This window comes from Brachyhypopomus gauderio, chromosome 20, assembly GCF_052324685.1.
Source record: "Brachyhypopomus gauderio isolate BG-103 chromosome 20, BGAUD_0.2, whole genome shotgun sequence".
Lineage (NCBI taxonomy): Eukaryota > Metazoa > Chordata > Actinopteri > Gymnotiformes > Hypopomidae > Brachyhypopomus > Brachyhypopomus gauderio.
The window spans coordinates 9,026,193-9,051,096 of NC_135230.1; the positions used below are offsets into that span (position 1 = coordinate 9,026,193).

Below are 24,904 nucleotides of genomic sequence, written 5' to 3' on the forward strand. Positions count from 1 at the left end.
GGTGGGCGATACTCAGAATTTTGGTATCGATACGATACCGATACGATACTAGTCAGTATCGCCGATACCGATACCGATACCGATACCGATACTTCCAAACCGTTTGGGGGGGGGGGGGGGGGGGGGTACATTTTACTTTAAATTATAATCCATTAATATAATAATTTATATTAAATTATATATATTTTTGCTGATGCTGGTCCAGCATGTCACGTGCCAGTGATTATGCCTCGTGCCAATGGTGGCACGCATGCCATAGGTTGCCGACCCCTGCTGTAGACGGTCAACCAGTTTCAGCTGTGGAAAATTCAATTAAAACAGGTGAATACACCACAATTAAGCCAACTACAGGAAAGTCTGATGTATGGAAGTCATATTCCATTGTAATTAATGGAGAGGGAAATCGGCTTGTTGTGATTGATATCAGAAAGTGTTGGTGTACGTCACCTGACGGCATGTGTTTGGACTGTGGTAAGAAATGGGACAGCGCGATCCATCGCTATATTGCTGTTTTAATAAATACATAAGAAAATTTCAAGTACTAAATCTAATTAATTCAATTCATATTAGGATTGCGGGCGGGGGGCGACAGAATTGTGTATGTGGCGGGCAGGTGTGGGATTAAAACAAGCGATTTTTTGGCCGGTGCGGGCGGGAGCGGGACTAAAACAAGCAGGTGCGGGCGGGAGCGGGGTTAAAAAAGCAGTCCCGCGCAGATCTCTAAACTGCAGCAAAAGAATCGATATTTTCGCCATGGTATCGATCCGATACCGATCCTCACCTTTGTATCGATACTATCGATATAAATATCGAACTGCCCACCCCTAGTAGTAGTCGCTACAGTATCTCCTGACATTACGTTTGTGTAGCTGCGTGGTATTATTTGTAAATTTATTTGTAAACGTAATACAAGCGAACTGTTCAGTCAGACAGCTATTTGTTGTGAAACGAAATACCATTACAATTTCAAGCATTTTAAAGTAGGCGACGTTAGTCAAAATTCCAGCACTTTTCAAACGTGGAACACAAAGCAACATTAAAGTTCTTCAGGTTGTGACGGGCAGGGTGTGCGAACTAAAAGGAAGCGATCACGCCAAGTCTCAGGGAAAAAGGATGGTTTAATAGAAAGTGTGCAAACCAAAAACCCGTGCAATATCTCCAAATTAAGGATATAATGACCAGCGGTCAACTGGTACAAAGACAAGACATATATAGGCAAACAAACGACCCTCAGGTGAGACGGAGCACGGGCTCCGCCCACCTGAGGGACGCACATGACGTCACCAAACAACAACAGCTGCTGTGGACGGAGGCGGCCGGTAGGGGGTGTTTTTGAGCCCCCTGTTTTTGAGGGGTGTTTCTTTATACTACCACATATCGTTTCGGGAGGACACGCAAAAAATGACTTGTAAAACGTGCTCGCGCCTTCACAGGGTCGCGTGCGGAGTCGAGCGCTACGGTCAGACGCAAAAGTAGAACTGAGCCAAGAAGAAAGCAAAAATATATATTTTTACTAGGGAAAATAAAAATAGTAACGCAGTTATTTGGATAAGTAACTTTAATCTGATTACTGGACTGGAAGTAGTAGCGCGTTATATTACTCGTAACCGAAAAAAGTGGTAAGATTAGAGTAACGCGTTACTAAGTAACGCGTTACTGACATCACTGGCTGTGTGTGAGCAGTGTGTGAGCTGCATGTGAGCTGTATGTGAGGTGTGTGTGAGCTGTGTGTAAGGGGTGTGTGAGCTGTGTGTAAGGGGTGTGTGAGCTGTATGTGAGGTGTGTGTGAGCTGTGTGTGAGCTGTGTGTAAGGGGTGTGTGAGCTGTATGTGAGGTGTGTGTGAGGTGTGTGTGAGGTGTGTGTGAGGTGTGTGTGAGGTGCCTCCGTAGATCTGCTCCAACCAGACATCACACTCAGTGTAGTGTGTCAAAAGAACAGCGGTGGGTAAAATGTGCGCACACACACCCTGACAAACACACACAAACACACACACACACACACACACACACACACACACACACACTTCTACTTGCACACTACTGGCATACACACGTATACATACACTGCTGACACCTTATTTACAGATATTTACAGTTGTTCCTTTAGCCTTAAATTTAAAATATGACAGATAACATAAAACCTAGCACACGAGGTTGGAAAAGAGGCAAGAGGTTTCAGACAGAGATCCTTCATAATTTGAGCAACTGGTTTATTATATGCTTACTTTCCAAATCCAACAAACGTGATTTTGTGTAATTTGGTGATTGGAGTGTCAGAGTAGTGTCCTGGTGGAGATGCACGTCCAGCCCTCTCCGCCGGAGCCGACGAACTAGATGGGACATTCTGGCTAGACGGGACACTGTGGCTAGACGGGACACTCCGGCTAGACGGGACAGTCTGGCTAGACGGGACACTCCAGCTAGACTCTGGCTAGACGGGACACTGCGGCTAGACAGGACACTGCGGCTAGACTCCGGCTAGACGGGACACTCTGACATCTCTCTGTGTCAATCAAGGGGAAAACCAGGCCTACATTTTTGAGGACAACCTGCATAGAGACGGTCGGTCAACGACGGCCTCAGAGGGGTCAACGCTCGTCAGATGGTGGGAGCAGTGCCTGAATGTCTGTGGGACTTTTTGTGTTATTTCTTTGTGTGGTTTCCAGTGCACCATACTAAGTGTGTTTAGGTGTGAGTGTGAAGAAGTGTGTTGGCTGTGTGTGTGTGTGTGTGTGTGTGTGTGTGTGGGAAGTTGATCAAACTGCTGATCCCTCATATTTGCTAACAGCACCGTGAGTCATGGAGATTCTGAGGAGGTGGAATGTGGGTTTTTACGGTCATTATGTTAATTTCTCTCTTCCTCCCCCATCTCGTCTAGATACAGTTGGAGCACACTGTCAGGTTGCTGATACAAAACGTCCATGAACTGGCGTGGGGATTTTTCACTCCTACTTTTTTTTTTGTCGTAGTTGTCATGTGAAGGCCACGGTGTTGGGTTGTAAAAACACCACCACGTCACTATGGGAACAGCTGCATGCGACATCATGCGCCTGAGCGGAACGAGCCATGACCTCATCTGGCATTGATTCTGTCCCACATACACTTTGCCACCCCCACTTTTTTCCCACAAACCCCTGCAAACACCCTGCGTACTGAGAGTCTGCTGAAGAGCTTACGCTGGTTGTTAAACTCCCAAAGGAAAAAAAAAACACCTCTGCTAACCCATTACACATCTACAAAAGATATAAAGCTTTAGAAGATCCACTGCTTAGGATGAGAACATACTGCACACACTTCAGTATTCTGAAGTATTCTGACCATTCTCAGATACTTTAGTATGATTTTTAAAAATAAGTATTTAGGCTGCAGTGACTGTGCATGAGGAACAACACACTACTAGCTGAGATGTTGCCTCTCCAAATCTCAGAACTGCTCCTTAGCCAGAGAGAACCATATCAGAACCATCGGATCACAAGCTATTATTCCTAAAAACAACGGCTGCCTGTGGGATAATGAAGCCCAATCATAGCTTCTGCGTTATCAGGGTCGGATTTATTTTCATTTTAAGCCCATATCTCCCTAACCACCCCCCGCCCCACACACACACACCCACCCACTCACTGACTGAAGAGCTACTAACACTTTTTGAGTGACTTTGCCCTGATTAGCACACCTGACATGTCTCTCAAAACACTATCTGCATGCATTATCCTAATGCGCATCCAACTCCAATAATCCTTGACAGGTGTGAACAAGTACCGAAGCTAATGCAGCTAATTAAACAATTACCATGTTTCTAGTTGATAATCGGAAGACCTTTGGATGCTGTGGACATGAATTTGAATGGATGTGCATGTGCTAAAGTCAGAAGGGGCTGTATAGCTCTCGTTTGCTCTATTACACACACGCACACACACACACACACACACACACACACACACACACACACACACACACTAATCACACTTCCTGATTCATCAGATCAGCTTTGAATTGACTGCCTGTTTGGTCTGCAGCGTCACCCTTCATCTATGTGTGTGTGTGCGGGGTTCACCAGGCCGCTCTCAAGCTGCCCATTGTCTGTGAGCCTCGGTCCACTGTTTGTGGTGCTGGGCTGCACTGACCAGACATGGCTGATGTCAGCACACATGGAGTCAAGCTAACTGAGGAAAGGTCCTCAGTCATGCTCAGAAGACATCCGAGGACAACTCTGACACGCTGGCATAGAGTTACGTGTCAGGCTTACAATGGTTTTAGTGAGAGAGATGCATAAAAATTCAGAAATAAATGTAAACCAACGGAAATGAATCTGGACTAAGAAAGAATCTGGATCAAGAAGGAGTCTGGATTCTCAAGTGGATCCCTTGTATTCTGAAGGGTCAAAGGGTCAAGGTAGGGTCAAAGGGTCAAGGTCTAAATGACCTTCTGGCTTGTTATTCTGGCTTGTTTGTTTGTTTTTTCTCAGCTGTGTCCTCAGTGCAGAAAGCTTTCAGACGCAGGCCTGGGAAAAGCCCAGAGAACACAGACACACGAGGGCCTGTGGCTGCCACACCAGACACCTGCTCTGTGGGTGTGTGTGTGTGTGTGTGTGTGTGCTTTTACAGGATGTCTGGGTTTTGTAACTCTGATGTAATTTCTTATGCAGGCAGAGCTGACCCTGAAGAGCAGAGTTATAAAAACTATACGCAAAGTTCCCGGGAGACCGTTGAAGGAAATCAGCTTTGGCCAATGTGTGTGTGTGTGTGTGTGTGTGTGTGTGTGTGTGTGTGTGTGTGTTTATGTGTCTGTATCTGTGTGTGTGGTGCATGCATCATACACGCCTGAAATTATACATGACCAGATGTTCTCAGACATGCTGGAAGCTAGGACTGTTCCTGTGTGTAGCAGGTGTATACACACACACACACACACACACACACACACACACACACACACACACACACACACACACACACACACACACACACACACACATGCCAAATGGAGCTGTGTATTCTCACATCCAAACACAGGTGGAGTATGTGGAAAATGAAAGATTATTTTGTCATTTGGGTTATTCCAGCAATTAGCTAAAATGGTCCTAGGTCTGAAATACATCACTTCTCCTATAGGAATTTTGATATTCACATTTAATGTAAAATAAACTTGCATCACATGTAGTACATTAATATGAAAAATGAAAATAGAGTGTCCTATTTTTAAGGTGTTTCACACTTGCATTAACACTTGCATTCATTAATGGATAATCATAAAGCATGTGTGGACCTTAACTTTGAATAATCCAAATTGATATAGTGTCATATACTATTATAAATACATCAGGAAACATTTACATCAGATTTCAATGTATTATATTGACACTCATTGTAAGCAATTCCTGTCATGATATTACAGGAATATTTAAATATTTCTAAAGTATTTCACCTACAGTACACTTGAAAATCAAAATGAAAAATAATTACCACATTTAGTACAATTCTGAATAAATGTTGTACCAGAATATTAAAATAAATACATACTCAGCAAAGTACATGATTCTGTGTGCATCAGGCACATAGCTGTGATACTCGATTATATCAACAGAAACTGCCCGGTGGTTTAAATATGACTTCAGTTGATGAAATTTCCATGCTAACAAGATGGCATGTAGACACAGTGGAGTCCAAGGGAGTCTTTGGAGTTTGTAGTGTATCTATTTCCCTTTGGCATACACTGGCATGGGCCTTGTGTGCTTTGGGGTTTTTTTGTCATTTCAGCTCTTCTGTGTATTTCGACTCCAGGGAAATGTGACTGTGGGAATCTGTTTTCCACTCCGTCTCCTGCTCCATGGTTTATGTTCTCAACCGGGCCTGAAGACCACGTCACACGTCATAACCGTCTTCCTTCTTCTCCAGCCAATCCAGGCACAGGACTCGACCTCTGCGCGCTCGGCTACGGAGAAGAACGTCCAGTGTGTGAGCGAGAAGAAGCCGAGGGTGGCCTGGTGTTGGAGGAGCGTTGGAGAAGGACAGGAACGCTCTCCTCCACGCTCACGTTTCAGCACTGTGGTCCTCCTGCTCCCCCCCTCCCCTTTTTCTTTTTCTTTTTCTTCCTTTTTGTCGACATATATCTCTCTCCCACAGAAGGAAATGAAATTAAGGTGGAGGGATTTTTTTCTCATGATGAATGGCAGAAGGTTACGAGGCCAGTGCAGGTCTGGCTGCTGTTAACCCTTGTCCTGCTCCTGTTTGTCTTTCAACAAGGCTCCATAACACACTTGCGCGCAAACTGACAAAGGCTGGATTACTGTATTTAAGGCCATCTCCCCACTGAACCACGTATTATATCATTTACGTCTTTAATGAAACACAGTGTACTTTGTGTAAGAATATTTTCTCGTTGTGGATGGATGTTCTCAAAATGTCAGAAATGCTGGTTGCACACACACACACACACACACACACACACACACACACACACACACACACACACACACACACACACACACACACACACTCGGACCATCAGGTGTTAAGTAGCTCACGAAGGTTGTTTGAGAAGAGCTGACATATTGGCCTCTTAGCGTGTAGGTCATGGACAAACACCTCTGTGTTTAAAAGGTCATAAAGCAAAATCATGAGAGAGAGAGAGAGAGAGAGGGATAGAGAGAGAGGGATAGAGAGAGTTTTGTTTTTCTCTCTTTCTGGGCTCCAGATGTCCCACAGAAACATGTATATACAAAATACCATTAACTAAAATTGAAAAACTTGAAGAGACAAACGATGTTGTTTTCTTACAGACATTACAGTACGGGTGAGTGGACATGGTACCATAATAACAGGTTGAATGAAAGCCCCATAAAGACGCTCACACTCCTGTATGTGGCTGTATCTGTGTTTGTCTCAGCTGCTGAGACAAATCTGTGTTTGTCTCAGCTGCTCTCAGGTTCTGCCAAACTCACGACTCCCGTCCTGACCCAAACTGAGCAGCTCTCCTTCTCCATACACGCACCTTCACCTGGTCATATAACTGTCACGGTGCAGTGTGGGCTTCCATTTTATGATGAATCCAGTCCTCAGTGGTCACTCCACTCCAACATAACCGTGTGCAGTCAAGATGATACACTAGGAGCTTAACTAGGGCCTAGTTGACCGCTCAATTCCAGAGCCATTGATATTAGTTACTCAAGGTTTAAGGTGTGTGAGAAACTGGTACACAAAGGATCTTCCTTCTCTCTCTCTCTTTGTCATTTACAGACCATCTACCACCCCTCACATGCACAGATGATGTATGAGGGTAAGATGTATATGTGCTGTGTGTGCAGAACTAGAGGGGAAATTCTCTGCCATTAGGGGTTGTGTGGGAGTATCACACACATGTGCGTGGACATAGCAGTATGTGTGTGTGTGTGTGTGTGTGTGTCAACATGCAGTGTTAGAACTATGGGTAATTAATACAAAATAAGCATCGATCATTTGTAGTGCATATGTGCTTGTGTGTGTGTGTGTGTGTGTGTGTGTCAGTAGGGAGATGACTCTGTTTTGTCTCTTTTTGCACCTTCCATGAATCTGAATGATTTTGGGCTAGAGGGAGCAATATTACAATAATAATGCATGATGTACGTTTATCCTGGCCTTTAGCAGAAAAGCACAGGGACCTAAAGGAAGTGAGGAGACTTGCCTTCACCTCCTCATATTCTTCCTCTTTTCTTTCTTTGCTCTCAGGGGACCAGCAGAACCAGAAGTTTCTCCAGCTTCTATTCTGTTTTTCCATCGCTCCACCATACACTTCAAACCACTAAACCATATGTGGGCCACTGGAGCCAGTGTGGGTATACTTGGACCTCAGCCCCTTCTCTCTCCCCGTCTCTAATCTCACGGGGCCCGAACGGTTTCATCGTGAAGAGCTGTGCAGTTACTTACTAACCCATCCTCGACCATAATGTGAAGACCTTCTCCGCCTTTTCCTATTGCCTTCTGGAATGGAAGCCCTCTCTCCCTGGAGGTCCACCAAGCCCGGTCTGAAGTTAGTGCCAGTACCGGGGAGCTATGGATCAAATGCTCCGTGTATTCTGCTTCAGTGACACCCCTTAAGTTAAAAGCTGAACATGAAGGGTTTCTCCGTCCAAACTTTATGGAGTTTTTATGGAGCGGTAGTAACTTTTAGGCGGCTTTCAAATGGAAACTTGAAGCCTAACTGGGAATCCCCAAAGAAGCACACACCAAAAGACCCTCAGAGCTCGATACAGCCAGGGCATAGAAAGACATTATAGCTATAGGACAAACGAGGTCTTATCTCATGGCAAGGCACTGATGAAAGACTCAAGAGTGTAATGCAGCTATTTAAAGCTTATGACAGGATATGCTTGTCTTGAAAATCAACGGCTCTGACCACAACCCTGGCTTAGGAAGAATAAACGGCAGGCTTTTAATAAAGATCCAAAGCCATCCTTCGACACTGCGAGTAATTCCACTTCTTTGACCCATCTTTAATGGCTTCACTTTACGATGACTTCATTTTGAACTGACATAGCCTTTTCTTTTACAAACATAGCAAAACGTAGATGGCAAAAGCTCAAAGTAACTACATGTAGTGGATCTTAGAGGTGGCAGCTGAACAGGGAATGTAGTAGTCAGTAAATTCGGGAGTATACTTAAATCACTGCATCGTAACAATAAAATAACAGAACAGAACAAATTCTACACAACATCTAATGGATCCCTGAAGTTCTAAGCTGTGAGAGCCTTGAAAAGAGTAAATGGATATCAGATGTGTCACAAAAAGCTTCACAATTATTTAGATTATACAGCACCACTGCAAAAGTCTACACTCAGATAGACAGGATAATCCCTCAGGGTGCAATTAAACGAACTGTCTGAAATATTCATTATTCAAAGACGCACTACACGTGTATTACAGCTACTTGTGCAAAGGGTCTGAGCCAGTGGAGAACGTCTAGTGTAAAATGTTGCTCTGTAAATGAAGGCGCTGTAACAACACTGCTGAACTAGATCATAAATATGAATAGTGATAGTTCCAGCAGGTCCCATTTTGGTTCAGGCAAAGTGCCATTCTGTGCCCATTCTGAGTGTGTGGGCACAATGGGGTTTGTCTAAAATACTTGTCAGGGCTTGGTGTATTCACACACACACACACACACACACACACACACACACACACACACACACACACACACACACACACACACACACACACACACACACACACACACACACACAGGTGTTTGGAAGAGCTGTCTGATCCCGTATGCCCTAATGTGAAATTTCCATAGCCTCAGTGCCTAGTATTTACAGTGGCACTTAGGAAAGCAGCTAGCAACCATTGGCCCTTACATTACCAGTCATATCTGACCCTTTCTCCAACACCACTGGTACTGGTGTTAACTATAACTTACTCGGTCCCCAAGCACAGTCACTGCAACTTTCCTGCTGTTTATTTTGAGTAGAAAAAGAATGCAGGAGTTCACAGCATTGCCCAGAGTCTATACTTTTACATAGTGGTGGCATTCCTGCATACAGCTCTTAGATCTTCTTTGCACACGCAGGCACTCGGGTGCACGGTCTCCTTTAACCCGTCCCGTCGTGTGACCCCCCACCCTTCCGCGCAGGACGTGGCTCTACTCAGGAAGCGGCGCTGACGGATCTTTTGGACTGAATCGGAAGACGTGAGCCCCCAGCCAGAAAAATAAGGGCGAAGAGTGAGAACCGACGGCATTCACACGCACCCGGTCCATGTGCCCCCCCCACCACCACCACCCCACCCAACCTATGCCTGGGCACGGGCAGGGGAACGTGGGAAACAAGGAGTAGGGGGAGGGGGGGGACACGGTGTCGCGCCACGCCAGGGCTAACGCCGAGCGAAAGCTGGCGAAGACAGGTGAGCCTGGAAAATCCCAGTAATACCCCCTCCGCCCTTCCCAAAATCCCTCCGGACCTCCCAAATCCCTGCAGGCTCCCAACGGGTCTTGTGCAACATGTCCTCCGGTCGTGTTTGGACACGGCGAGCGGGAAACGGCCCGCGCCGGGCGACTCGGAGGCTGTAACGGATACGTGCGGTTAATGGCAGAAAATGCCCGGCATGCTTGCGTGTAATAGAGTCGGCTCTAATGGGCAAGACTCCCACAGGGACAACGCCAAGCACGGCAGGTGCAGCGAAGAAAGGAAACACAGAAGATGTTTATCCCACTTACTGACCCCTTCCACTGGAACCATAGCTAGAAAGAAAGAGAGAAAGAAAGAAAGAGAGAGAGAGAGAAAGAAAGAAAAGACAGCAGCAGGAAGTTGTTAATTGAAGCCTTAAGGCTGTGCATACACTACACTACATCTCGTTATCCTGTTACAAAATCCAAGCATGGAAGCGGATGTTGCGTCTTGCATGTTTGCACGGTTGTACGTAGACGGTGTAGAAACGTAGACGGTGATCATTCTTACAGGGGACACAGAGACACTCGGCCGTCCGCCAGAGTTCGGCGAGCAGCTCTTTCGTCACCGTTGTCATGCCGGTTCCTCTCCTCACCATCTCGATTGTTTTCTTCCTGCCAGTATCACTTGCATAATTGCCAACCTTCTCACCCTGCAGGACACGTGAAGGTTTGAGTAGTAAATATCACACGTGTTTACACACGTGTCTGCAAAACTGTTGTCTATGCATTTATTTTTTGTGTCCCTTATTGTCATATATACATTACACATGCATACACACACACACACACACACACACACACACACACACTTACACATTACACTTTGTTGTTTTGTTTTTGTATTTGTATTGAATTATGTTGTGTTCTTTATGATATTGTTGCCTTTTCATATTGTTTAGGTGGAGGCTTTGAAAAATAGTTTTTCTTCCTCCCTGCATTATATTTTATTAGCGATTCTTTGTTTATTGATCATTTTAAATATATAAATAAATATAATGCACAAATAACAAACAACTGCTTCAGATTGGGAAAAAATGTAAAACAAAAAGGGAAAACTGAGGTAAAATACCCCTGTGGGCTCAGCTTACACCATGGGCTTCGTTTACAGGCCGAGTCTTTCTTTCCTCCATCCTCCATTTTTTTTTCCTGGTTGCCGTTTGTTTTGACGCAGCTCTTCCACACGAGGCTTGGACCAGGAGAAGGCCAGCTCTGGGAGCGAGGACGAGTGAATTCCTGATCAGTCATGAAGACGTGGTCAGCCCGCCAATCTTCTGCCTGCCAGACCGCTCACTCATCTGCACTCTTTCGAGAAACGCTTCAGCCGTAACTTTTCAAAAAGCGTATGACGCATTTAATTCAGCTATAAATAAACAAAACCTGGATAAGCCTGAAACGGTGGCTGAGTGGACTTGACTGAAATCCAGGTGAAGCAATTTAAAATTCTGCCTCCTGGATGTCTGGAACAGTCGGTTTGTTTGGGTTTCACACTTCTTATTTTTTCTCATAAAGAAAATGTTGTTTTTTTTTATTTCCAGTAATGATGAGTCACAATTTCTCAGTTAACTCTTGAAAGAAATGGTGAACTGAGGTACAAGTCATCTGTCCCTACATTATGGGTTTGCTGACATCAAAGGAATAGGGGAAGTGATTAAGGGAAGGGAGCAGGGGAAGAAGGCATCTCTGAAAAAACACTTGCACAACTCTGACAAGCAGGGGATTTAGGATGATGCTGTGTGCTGAAATTTACCTCTTACAATCACCCTCCTCTTGTCTAAGAAGCATCTGCAGTCATGTCAATGGCTGTGGAGAGGATGTCCCTTTGAAAAGTTTTACCAGCTGGTGATGAGCTGTTATGTGGCTGGAATGACAATAGCCAAGTTAGACACGCTTTGCTGCTGGACACTGTAAAACCGGACCAGCGCCCTGCAAAACAAGGGTTCATTTGCAAGACAAAGGCCATGCTAAAGGTATACCAGAGCACGTCTGATTCAACGTGTGTGTGTGTGTGTGTGTGTGTGTGTGTGTGTGTGTGTGCGTGTGTGTGTGTGTGGGTGCATAAGGGTGGTGATGAGGGGTAGGTGTGGATTATTGAGCACTCTCTCCCATGAGTCCCCCGTCCCCCCCCCCCATTCGACAGGCATCATTGATCACGCCCCCACGTGCAGTTCATTAATGGGAACTTGTAGAACTTATAAGTTCATCGTCATGACGTCATTGTTCTGGATCGCCATGCCGATATGGAAACACACTGTAGCAGGTGGAAAAGCAGCATGTTAAAACTGTTCTATTTGGCCCTCAACCTGTTTTGAATTTGGCCTAAATGTTTTCATTCCTATATGCTGTGCTCACATTTATACAGGTGTAAGATAATCACGTTATAGCAGAAAAGGTAATGTAAACTAATCAAGTCACCAAACCACAGCTGTTATGAAATGGTTTTGCTGCCCTTTAAGTCCAGGCAGATGTTAAGAGAAGCGTTGAGTTATAGGCCCATTTGTGTTTATTCAAATGTGCTGGTTTGGATCAGGGGTTGCACGACCTAAACAATGTTGTTTATCACTTCATGGGACACTGTCTGAAGCCAAACTATTATGGTGTATGCCCCAAACCGCAATTTAATTGATGCTACTTTGCCACAAGTAGTGTACTTTGACGAAAATGTCCATAATGTCCGTCGGTGGTCACAACAACAACAGGAAAACATCAGGAAAAACATGCATGTGCAACCCAACCAGTGCTTAAAAACAAACCTCGACAGGCACCACCGTCCACCATGAGTTGTGGTTTGAACTTTGGCAAGCTCTTGCTGTCTCAAACGATGGTAGCCACAGGTACGTTTTTCCAGAAAGAATGAGCATACCAAATGCAATTGATACACGTGGTAACAGAAACTAAGGACCATGTGATTATATGTATGTGTGCTCATGAATCATATGGATAGTGAATGATGTCGTTTTAATGCAACTGGAGGTTTTTTTTTATTTTCATTCAAAAGAGGCAAAGAATTCTTCTGGCCTTGGAGACGCCCCTGACGCTGATGCACACTGACACTGGTAGAAGTTTGGAAGCACTTTGCAGGACTGTCTCTGGCACATCAGGTCACTCACCATGATGTTCTCATAGACTCTAAATATCTACTGGCTTCTTGTTCCCAAGGCATTTGAAACCTATTTTGCGGTAGGGTGAACCTCCCTCACTTTGGAGAGAATCAAAGATGTCCACAATGTCTGGCACAGACGGTGAACTTCTCAGATGGTTCTAACTGATTCTGCTTTTGAGTCCAGTGCCAGACCCATAAAAACACCGGCATTTTGCAAGTATGAACTCAAGATTGATGTTTAGTTATACTAGATAAAATAATTTGCTGGTATGCCATTTGGATGGAGTTTGGAGAGAGGTGAACCAAGGTTATCACACACATAATGGCAAAAGCAAAGATATCCCAAGACTCGGTGTCTTGGTTGCTAGAATCTTCAGATTAAAATTGTGTTCACATACACCCACCCACACAGTTTCAGTTATACTTTCGTTTGAAAACATGAGCCAGTCATTATACCTGAAAGACAGCATAAATCATCTCTGGGAAATGAATACTTCATAATAAAGGTCATTTTCTTATTATGCAGTTTTCTCTATATTATACAACATGCATGATGTGGCTCTTCTCATCTAGTGAGTGCATAACTTGTTAGTAAATATGAACAATATATGCCCAACATACAGTCATAAATAGGGAAAACATCATTATGAAAACCATTACTGAAACAGACACACTCATTATCTAGAGTTACCAGTGAATAAAACATCTGGACCAATAACAGTCCTCAGACTGCCCCTGGAGGATTTCTTACTTCTAAAATCATTGCTGAGGCAAATTCTCGATCCTACATAACGCTTAACAAAACCAAATGGACCAAAAAGAAGCCCAACGCTGTCACCGTGCCGACCACCTCCACCACGTCGAGGAGAGGAGTCAGGTGCGTTGCCGCTATGGAAACACGGAGCTCTTTGAAGCATCGCTTCATTCGTTTGTCGGGGAATGCCTAAAGCACCCTCAAGAGAGGAAAGTGAAGTCTGGGATTGTGGGGCTTTCGAGAAAAGGGAAAAATAACAATGAAATCAAGATTTGTGAGGGCGAAACATGGTGGGGGAGTGGCCGTAAACAAAAGCGCCAATTTTAAACACAACACCTCGTGTTTGCGGAAATTTTGGTTAGAGAGCCTTTCTAGACCTGACTGAGGCCGAAGGGGGCGAGTGCGTGATGGTTGGGATTTCGCTGTGTTTACTGACCTGTGAGAGCTCGTGTTGTATGCCAAGCTGAACTCAGGAAACAGGAGTCATTAAGAACAGGGCCCACCTCTGGCCGTAGCTGGGCCAACCTGTCTGTTTCAGCTTTCTTACACAGATCAGGATCGCTGGGCCGTGCGGGTCAGATCCAGGACACTTAATCCAGTCAGATCAGGTGACGTGAACCCTATAGCCTGTGACTAATAGACCAGATGGCCCAGATATAAGTTAACAAAGACCCTGAGTAGTGGTGTCTGTTGTCTGATTATTCACCTGGTGTTAGTATGCTTTAAAGTACAACTTAATAGCAATGACATTGACCTGCAAGACACCCCAGACATCTCAGATTGCGGACCGCAGCAGAGATTCGACTCCGTCAAACGTACAAATCGTAAGTTGTGCTTCTGTTTCAGCGGGTGACCCAAAGACACATAATATGACTGAATACTATTGGGCACCCCACTCAACTCCGTCATGCATACATTAGGGGAGTTGCTTGGCAGCAACAGTCACGCACGGCAACTAAGTAATCCAGTAAAGCCATGATTCAACACTGGTGAAAACGTCCTGATGATTGTGTTGTGATCGCTCTTGTGCTGCTCTGTCATTCGTACACGACAGCCCATGCCAAAAAGTACCAGCTCTGTCGTCCTTTGGTGTCTCAAGCCTTTGGTGTTGGGTAGGGGAGTTCAATCATTGCCCGGATGTGTCGCAAAGGTAAATGAGTGTTTAACTACATTTCCAACCCTAAGATTCAAGTATTACATTGCCGTTTGGTCCCCACGGTGCCTTTCCTGCATCCCTGTAAAAACAGTGCCAGTAGTGAGAACGTTCAGAAGTGCCCAAGTATATTTAGCAGTGGGGCACAGGAAGAGGACTCTTATTCTTTAATGGACCTTGTAAAAAATTAAGCTAACGAGACTGTTTACGGGCTGCGGGATTAAACTTGGTGTTGCTAGCAAAGGTTTTTCCACCAGGGTGAGAGACAGACGGCTAATAAAAGCACACACTCATGCCATGTACCTCTCTCTCTTTCTCTCTCTCTCTCTCTCTCTCTCACACACACACACACACACACACACACACACACACCCACACACACACACACACACACACACACACACACACACACACACACATACACAGAGTTCTCTAACTGGCAGCTTCACTTGGAATGTTTCGTAAACATAGTGATCTGATTAACGCGTCTCCCGTTTTTGAGGTGAAACGGCCTTGATTTGAAATATATGGATATCACCTGTAGCTGAAAAGCCAGAACCAGCAGGTATCCGGACTTGGAAAAAACAGGCGAAAACTGGAAAAGAATTTTTCACCTTCAGAACTGAGGTTGGAAAAGAATATTCACACAGGGAATCATGGCATTTCTTCGAGCAGAGGTCCTGCTATGCTCCATGGCTGTGTGACATGATGGTTGTAAACCGTTTAAAGACATCATACGTTATGCTAGACATGGGGTCAACAGGTGATTTGGGTTTTCAGTCGTATTTAGGACATGAAATAAAGCATTCAGTGTGGAAAATGCCTAAATACAGTGAAAACAACAGCACGATCCTAACCTTCCTAACATAACCTTTCACCTTCTTTCCTTTTCAAAACTGCCAACACTTGCTATGCATGTCGAGGTTTCAGACTTCTCCATCTCGGAGAATAGCTCACCCCTGAGTCGATTTTCATTCTGCTTATTTAAGAGAATGAAATGTTGGTATTCTGAAGCACATGGTGGGCCTGGCCTAACTACAGACTCATATCACCCTGATCTGTGGTGTGTGAAGTACGTTTCTGCATACAAAGCTTTATTTCTTAAGAAAACTCCTTTCTTTCTCAACACTGCAATTTGAAAAATATGAAATATATATCAACTGCCAGTGTGAGAACTTGTCAAAGGGAAACAGCATGGGCGGCTTTAACTTTGGCAACACAGGTTTATTACAAGAATATTACTCAGGATATTGTTACATATTTTATAAATTACCGGTACTTATGCTTAAGGTTTATTCTTACTATGTGGAAATATATACATTATGTATTTTTTTATACTTACAAAACTTGTTTTTTTGAGCTTTGAGCCTTTCTGAGTTTTCTACAATTTATATTTTTTCTACAATCATTTTAATTCTGTTCTGTTACCCAGCCAGACCCCAAGAAAACTACGAGTGTGCTACAATTCCTGGCTCAAACCTACAATCAGGAAACATGACTTTTTTACTTCCAGTATCAGATATTTAGCTGCCTTTCATCTCTTCATTCAACTACTGGCCCCTACATTTCAGAGACTATCCCTATATAGGCCCCTACATTTCAGAGACTATCCCTACACAGATCCCTTACACCTCTGTCCACCTTGCACACTACATCACAGGCCAGCATAACCAATATAACCACTACACCCCAGCCCCCTTTGACCCCTATGCCCCAGTCCACTATGACTCCTACACGCCAGTCCAGTATGTGCCCTATACACCAGTCCAGTATGACCCCAATACACCAGTCCAGTATGATCCCTACACCCAAGTCCAACATGACCTCAATATGAGACCTACACATCAGTCCAACATGACCTCTAGACCCCAGCTGAGTATGCAGTCCACTGTGTCCCTAAATGCCCCAATGACTATAGCCAGATCAAGCATTAGACTTTAACTTCTACAACTAAAAGAAAACAGCTCTTACGTTTTTAAGCGTAAACCGTGTATTAAAGCATTTCTCCTGGTGGGGAGCAGCAGAGTATCTTGCAACCCTCAGGATCTTAACGTTTCCACATTACCGCAGGGAAACCTGGTTCTCATAAAGATAGCGAACTAGAGCACACGCACCCACAGTGAGCCAGTCCTGTCTGGGTAGTGTTTTCCACATGATGTCCCACTCGTGAGTCGTCTGGCCAGTGTGTGTGCTGCTCCCAGACTGTGGCCACCTACCAGATAGCACATGTTTCCTGTGCACTGGGTGTGGAGGGCCTGTCTGTGGTGAAGGCTGCTCCTCTCTTGGGTGGCATGCTAATGAAATCATAAGCAAGCATGAAGAGAGAAGCACGGGGGAGGATGAGGAGGGACAAAAAATGTCCCCACTTTGCACATTTTTTTCACACCAAGGGGCATTTTTGTCTAGACAACCTTCCTGATTTTCACAAGCAGTTTTGCAAGCCCTATCTGTTCGTATGTATCCATGAAACATTTAACAGGAATGTTCTTTTTCTTGGGACATGTTTTATTTATTTTTAGCTGATGCGTGATGAAATTCCACGTGCCAGAGAGGACACCTTGTAAACTGTGTGAAGAGACATCAGGCTGTTCATCAGGCTGTTCATCAAACTCTTCATCAGGCTCTTCATCAGGCTGTTCATCGGGCTCTTCATCAAACTCTTCATCAGGCTCTTCATCAGGCTGTTCATCAGGCTCTTCATCAGGCTCTTCATCAGGCTCTTTATCAGGCTGTTCATCAGGCTGTTCATCGGGCTCTTCATCAGGCTGTTCATCAGACTCTTCATCAGGCTCTTCATCAGGCTCTTCATCAAGCTGTTCGATTTCACTGTCTCCAGTCAGAAATAAAGGACTTGCATGTGTGTGTTGTAGACACTGCATTGTTGTTTGTCTGAAACTTAAATTGTAGAGATTTAGGCTTATGGGCAATTTCAAGTGATTTTTATATGTACATCTGTGTGCATGTGTGTGTGCGTGTGTGTGTGTGTGTGTGTGTGTGTGTGTATGTTCATGAGGTTGTGCAGTAGACAGACGGCAGATGTCTGGTTTACAGCTCTGATTACCATGACTGCAGAGCATCTGTGTAACCACAGTGACCATGCGTGGGAGTGCGGATCAAATAGCTACTGTCAGCTGAATCAGAGGCAGGAGTATGAGTGTGTACATTTTTCTTTATTTTTGATTGCTGTTTGGGAGTGGGAGGGGTGCGTGAGGGGTGTTTGCGTGTGCACGCGAGGTGACTCGGTTCTTCATCCCCACGGTTCTCAGGGTCGATGTGCGTGAGTGTGTGGGAAATTGGATGATTGCATCATTTGTAATGCACCGATGAATAAACCGTGGAATCATGTTGGGCATGTTTTTTTCTGGGAAAACATCTCACGGTGTACCCTTAAGTGAGTGCACACCCCATGGAAGTGACTTCGCAGTCTTTGTGTGCGTGTTCACAGTAGTTATGTGCGCTGTGCATCTGTGCGTACGTCTCCGTGTGTGAGAACGCCCGCTATAGATGCAGTTAACCTCTGTTGTTACAGCTGCACGGTTCCCCAGTCCTGAGTCAGACATCAGGTGTTCCACCTTCTTCCTCTCTCTCCCTCTTACACATGGAAAAAAAATATCCTCTTGGCCTCTCTGAGTGTGGCTAGTGTTCTTTGCACACCGTGGGACAGACGTACTGTCAGGACTGCAGCGGAGGTGATTGCCTGGGCAAGACAAGGCTGATCAGTTGGTTGGCTTTCCAGGGCTTGGAGACTTACAAGCATTCTGGAGGCTAGATTCACAGTGTCTAGATCCTCAACTTAAATAAGCCCTATGACCAACGATAACCCAAAGTCTGACAACACTGTTCCTCCTCTTTCTGTCCCCATAACTTGATTCTCAGTGCTTGTCTGGATTTGACAGCTTGGGTTATTTTTCCGTTCCAACTTTTCCTTCAACACAATGACCACTAAAGCAAACCTGAAAACCTGACTTTTGGGTGGCCTTTTCTGCGCTGTTAGTCCTGGGTCCTATGAGGTTGTTCTTCTTGGTCAGAGCAACATAATTCACATCATCTCCATGCCAGGATTAAGGCGTGTTCACTACAGCTCGTTTAGAAAAGCCATCCAGGTCCCACTGGAGGGGTTAATTTGGCTCCTCCCCTTTCCCCCCCACTCTTTGGGGATATAAAGGGACACGCCAGGACGTGCTGGTGTCTCTGGATGCTTTTGACTGACAGCCTACGATGCCTGTGAGGCTCATCCGTATACATTTCCTGGAACATGAGTTGCCTGGAGGCTACGGTGGTTTCTAATTAAGACGGCGACATGTGAAATGCTGAACAGGTTCCATTGTGCCAGTCAGGCCTTGTGTGTTTTCTTACTGCCTCAGAGACCAGTTCTCTAGGGGAAGACACACACACACACACACACACACACACACACACACACACACACACACACACACACACACACACACACACACACACACACACACACACACACACACAGACAACACCTTTAAATCATATGCACGTCTAAGTTAAAGTGTGCTTTATTACACACACCTGTGGATACACACAGATTAAGCACCTGTAAGTAATGTACACACAGGGGAGAACGTGTTGTGCAGTGCTCTCATTAAATCGCTCTCTGTCCTGCCAAAAACCTGCCTGTGAAACTTGCACTCTGGCAAGACGCATACGCACGTGAGAACCGGAGAAGAAAGGAAACCTGATTCTCGCATTTTTAGAGCGGAAGTGCCAAATATTTTTTTAAAAAAGCAAAAAAAAAAGCAAAAGAGTATCCAATTGGGAGTGAGCTTCATTAATGGGTCAAATGCTATTGGTCACACAGCCTGCAGGCGCATTCTTGAAGGAGTCAGGATGTTGTGGTGGAGAAGCCCTGTCGCACAAGCCAGCGAGATCCTTTATCTCCGTCTCCATCTCACATTTCACGTTAGTTGCATATAATGTTGTAATAAATTCCATATTTGCTAAAGCACCAGATCTCAGATAGTCTGTATTTTGGAAGGTAACATAATGGGAGATTAAAAAGTCTCTCTCTCTCTCTCTCTCTCTCTCTCTCTCTCTCTCTCTCTCTCTCTCTCTCTCTCTGCCCTTTCTCTTGCCTCTTTCTCATGGCTGGGATGTTTGCTGAGGCTTGGCTGCTGGTTTAACCGAGTTTGCTGGCGGGCGGCCGATTTCGGCAGACCACCGGGGCTTTCGCGAGGCCCGTGTCAGGACAGGCCCCCGGGCTTGGCCGCCACGACCTGGGCAGAGAGCGCGTGTGCGCTCCCGCTCTCGCTCAGACGAATGGCGGTGGTTTTCGGTCGTGACAGCCCACAGGAAGCAGGAGGCGAAGAGTCAATGGGTTCGGGATGGGGGTGTGGTCGGCTTTGACGCGAGATGCCCGTCGCTTGATATGGGAGGGGTGAATGGGTCATGGGTCAAGGGTCATGAAACGGCAAGATGTTGACAGTTGGGCTGGCGGTCCTAGATACATGATGTAAAACTGTATTCCTTAGAGTAAATAACATGATGACTCTATTCTATTTCTTATAGCACCTTAATGGGAGTTATCAGAGTTGTTCCCAAGCAAAATATGAATATGATATATGGATGCAAAGTAAACAAACTATAAGTAAGCAAGAATCATGACACAGGTCCTCACTCTGCGGTGCCCGCACTGAAAACTGGCTGCAGTTCTTTTTCTTTTGCGGCCGCAAACACCCAAACATGCCTGCAAAGGCGCGTTTGCTGACTGCGCCGTCTTTCGTCATGACGTGTCAGGTGCCTGAGGTTCTTTGTCTGGCAAACATTTTTTGGATCATGGTGGAATGTTTGGCTCTGATGGATTTGTAATGGAAGAGCTCCAGATCTTGGCAGAATTTGTACATGTAATTTATTCAGAAACCGGAGTTGAAAGTCAAGGTTAAGAGTGCAAAGAGCAGACTGTTATTGCAAGGTGGAAACAATATTTGCATTTTTGCCTTACTTTTTGCCTTACTTTCTTACTTGCATTTTTTCCTTACTTTGTTTTAAATGAAGTTCTACTGTTACATAAAGCAGCTTAGTCATGCTAACTCCATCTACCATGCCTTATGATTAATTAGTGAATACCTTTGATTAATGCTCAAGAATTAATAGCCATACTGCATTAACAAGTGTTTATTCCATAACCCTTCCTGCCCACTTTTTAACAATCACCTCGAAGGTTTTACAAAAGGATAATCTGTTTAGATTGTGTTGGTTTAGACTGATATGTTCGCGACTGTACAACTACTAAGAACTTTTCATGATTATTTTTTTCCTTTCACCAAATCAATACTGTAAACAACCTTAATTAACTTTAACAATCAACAGTGAGTTGGGCCCAGTACATGTTATAATATAACTTTGAGGAACACATTAGGCACTTTTCAATTTTTAATCACAAACCCAGCCATTATGTCAGCATATCCACTTTCAGGCTGTGAATAGATTCACAGACATGTAAACCATTTTACTATTGGCGTTTGTTATCATGGGCCAGAGAAGGTTTTACATTCTTCCAAAACCATAAATTGCATCTTGTGTTCATGGGGGATTACTGCCTTTCCATTTCTGAGGTGATTGTCCTCACATCTCCAGAGCCAGCCTGTGTCTAGGATGTCTCATAAGGACATCAAGTCTCAAATCGCTCTTTGGTTCTTCCAAAAAAGCCACATTATCTTTGCTACAAAACATCTGGTCTACTAGGCAAGAAATAAATTGGTGTCAGCGATGTGCTTGCCAGTGTGTTTGCAAAGCCCAGTCAAACTTGCTGTTGCCTGCTGCCTCAAAGACCTCCCTAACCTACATAGACCAGTGTTTCCCCTCAAAGACCTCCCTAACCTACATAGACCAGTGTTTCCTCTCGAATACCTCCCTAACCTACATAGACCAGTGTTTCCCCTCGAAGACCTCCCTAACCTACATATACCAGTGTTTCCCCTTGAAGACCTCCCTAACCTACATATGCCAGTGATTCTCCTCAAAGACCTCCCTAACCTACATAGACCAGTGTTTCCCCTCAAAGACCTCCCTAATCTACAAAGACCAGTGTGTCCCCTCGAAGACCTCCCTAACCTACATAGACCAGTGTTTCCCCTCGAAGACCTCCCTAATCTACAAAGACCAGTGTGTCCCCTCGAAGACCTCCCTAACCTACATAGACCAGTGTTTCCCCTCGAAGACCTCCCTAATCTACAAAGACCAGTGTGTCCCCTCGAAGACCTCCCTAACCTACATAGACCAGTGTTTCCCCTCGAAGACCTCCCTAACCTACATAGACCAGTGTTTCCCCTCGAAGACCTCCCTAACCTACATAGACCAGTGTTTCCCCTCGAAGACCTCCCTAACCTACATAGACCAGTGTTTCCTCTCGAAGACCTCCCTAACCTACATAGACCAGTGTTTCCTCTCGAAGACCTCCCTAACCTACATAGACCAGTGTTTCCCCTGGAAGAGCGACCACTTTGTGGCAGGAGATAATGATAAGACCAAACCTGAAGCGTGCGCATTTGTGGCATCTGGTTTTCATCTCTGGGTTCTGCTTGGGTTCCACCAAAGAACGTTTGGCATCTTCACCCCTGGCACAAATGAACATGTGGTTGTCTAGAAGAGAAAACTAACCTTTAAAAAGGGAATCCGAATTTAGAGTTTACATCAGTGGAGAGTGACTACACTGCAGCAGGCTACACTGTCCCTGACCTCAATGAGAGACACGGAGGAGCTAAAATTAATTGAAATGGGAGCAAGAATTAAGATTAATTATTAAGGAGGCTTAAACTTTTGCTCACAAGACATATAGTTGTTCTTGTGTATAAATGATTACACATTCACAATGACTTATGCTGAAACGATGAACATAAAATCTTTTGTTCCATTTCATCTTTAACTGCATCACATAATTTTAGCTCCTCTAAATATATAGCCACTGACCTTTGGTCCCTAAAAAACAGAAGTTGCAGTATTTAAGCTACGATGACAACACCTTTCAAGTGTAAAGGACTTTCAGGTTATTAATGTGTTTACAGTAACTTCTTCTCTCTCTCTCTCTCTCTCTCTCTCTCTCTCTCTCTCTCTCTCTCCACTAAAGGGTGTTTTTCAGCTGCTGTGAGGATGGATGAAGCACGCCAACATGACCCCCTTTCCAGAGTGTTTACAAAGCACACAGTCACATGATCCGTCAGCTTACATCCTGATTGGCTACCCGCAGAGAGGGGCGTGGCTCCAGACTGTTTCTCACCAAATGCAGCTGGCATTGCTCACTGACCACTAGAAGTTACATTACTAGGCAGCAGATGCTGACCAGGGGTCTGCGTGAGTATATTCCAGCTGCATCGGTCTCTCTCACGTTAAATTAGCATTGGTCCGAGCCTCATTTCATCGGTCTCTCTCACGTTAAATTAGCAATGGTCAGAGCCTCATTTCATCGGTCTCTCTCACGTTAAATTAGCAATGGTCAGAGCCTCACATTAAATTAGCATTGGTCAGAGCCTCATTTCATCGGTCTCTCTCACGTTAAATTAGCAATGGTCAGAGCCTCATTTCATCGGTCTCTCTCATGGTAAATTAGCAATGGTCAGAGCCTCATTTCATGGTTTCAATCAGTTTCTGCTGAACAACGTTGCAAACATGTCAAGTCAGCATGTGATCCGGGAGTTGACAAGTCCAAACAAAAGCATATCTATGGAGGGCAACGCACTGGGCCGTGTCCTGTTATCACAACGAATTAAACCGTGCAAATCCAGTGTGATTTTGTATCCAGATGTTGCCGTGACATGTGGTGAAAGGCTTCACATCTCGCACATCAATAGCGACAATAAAGCGGCCTCCTCAGGTGTGTTTTCGTCTGGTGTGTTCGTGCCACCTTCTCATACCGAAACGTCTTGTCCGTAACATCTTCAGCTTTCTTCCTTCCTAGGTGTGGTGGACGAATGTTTCTGTTTATTTACTAAATCCACAGCTGGACCACAGTCATAACGAAAACATCGATATGGCTCTAAAAGGGGAATGGAAGACTGACAAATGTCAAACACAGCATATATCGGAAAATACTCTCTTAACGTGAGAATACGCAGAGGGCCGTAAGATGGATCTTGTGGGCTTAAACAGAAACCACGGTGACAGTAAATGAGGGACAGGTGTGAGCAGTTAGTGATTAATAGTCTGGTGATTGAGTAACTAGGGTGTGTCCCTCTGCCTGGAGGCAGACCGGACCAGACAACAACTAAAATAATAAGTTAGATTTATCACATTTCACAAACCCAAGACTTTATGATTTCCAGAAACACGCAATCCCCCCTCCAGAAGGAAGTGAACAAAAGTGTTCTAAAGACATTTAAACATGGCTTTGCACAGGGAGCACATGCTCCATTACTGGTTACCAGTGTTAAACTGGTTAAATGTGTTAAACTGTGTATAAATGGTCACCAGTGTTTAACTGGTAAAAAAGGACAGATGTGAGTGGGTAACTGAGATTCTGGCAGCTGAAATTTTAAATGTAATGGATACATTAGTTAATGAAGTCCTTTAAATGGAAGCACAGGGCAATATGTGTTTTGCAATATGGAAAAATGCTCGTAATCAGGTCAGATATTCTGTATGTGGGTCAAGGGTGAAGGAAGGGGCACAGAAAACACCACGGTTTCAAAGAACAGCGGGATGTCTGAATGGGGCATCATGGGTAAGTAAACAGAGGAGACTGAGATGGTGCATGTGGTGGCAGTAATCATAAATACACTTTTTGGTATTTGGTTTTAACATGTTAATACTCAACCAGCTTTAACTCTGAAATACAGGAAACAAGTGAGGAACGTGGAATTCATTCTGTGAGCCTGAAGATACGTTTTAATCATCAGTATAGCAATAAAACTCAAGACTGTGATGGAGGATACAGGAGGAACGTGTAAATGATAAACAATAAGGGGTGAGAACAGAGCCTTCAGGAACGCTAATGGGAGTAATATTTGTGTCTCT

General features: G+C 44.7%; 1 long non-coding RNA gene across 1 annotated transcript in view; it reads left to right on the top strand.

Moving 5' to 3' along the window:
• The window catches only part of LOC143484311 (uncharacterized), a 42,002-nt gene extending 34,305 nt beyond the window's left edge, over positions 1-7,697 (top strand). The window contains exon 5 of the long non-coding RNA XR_013122600.1: positions 4,646-7,697. This is a non-coding gene — a long non-coding RNA (uncharacterized LOC143484311). The remainder of the gene's footprint in view (positions 1-4,645) is intronic.
• Positions 7,698-24,904: the final 17,207 nt, after the last annotated feature.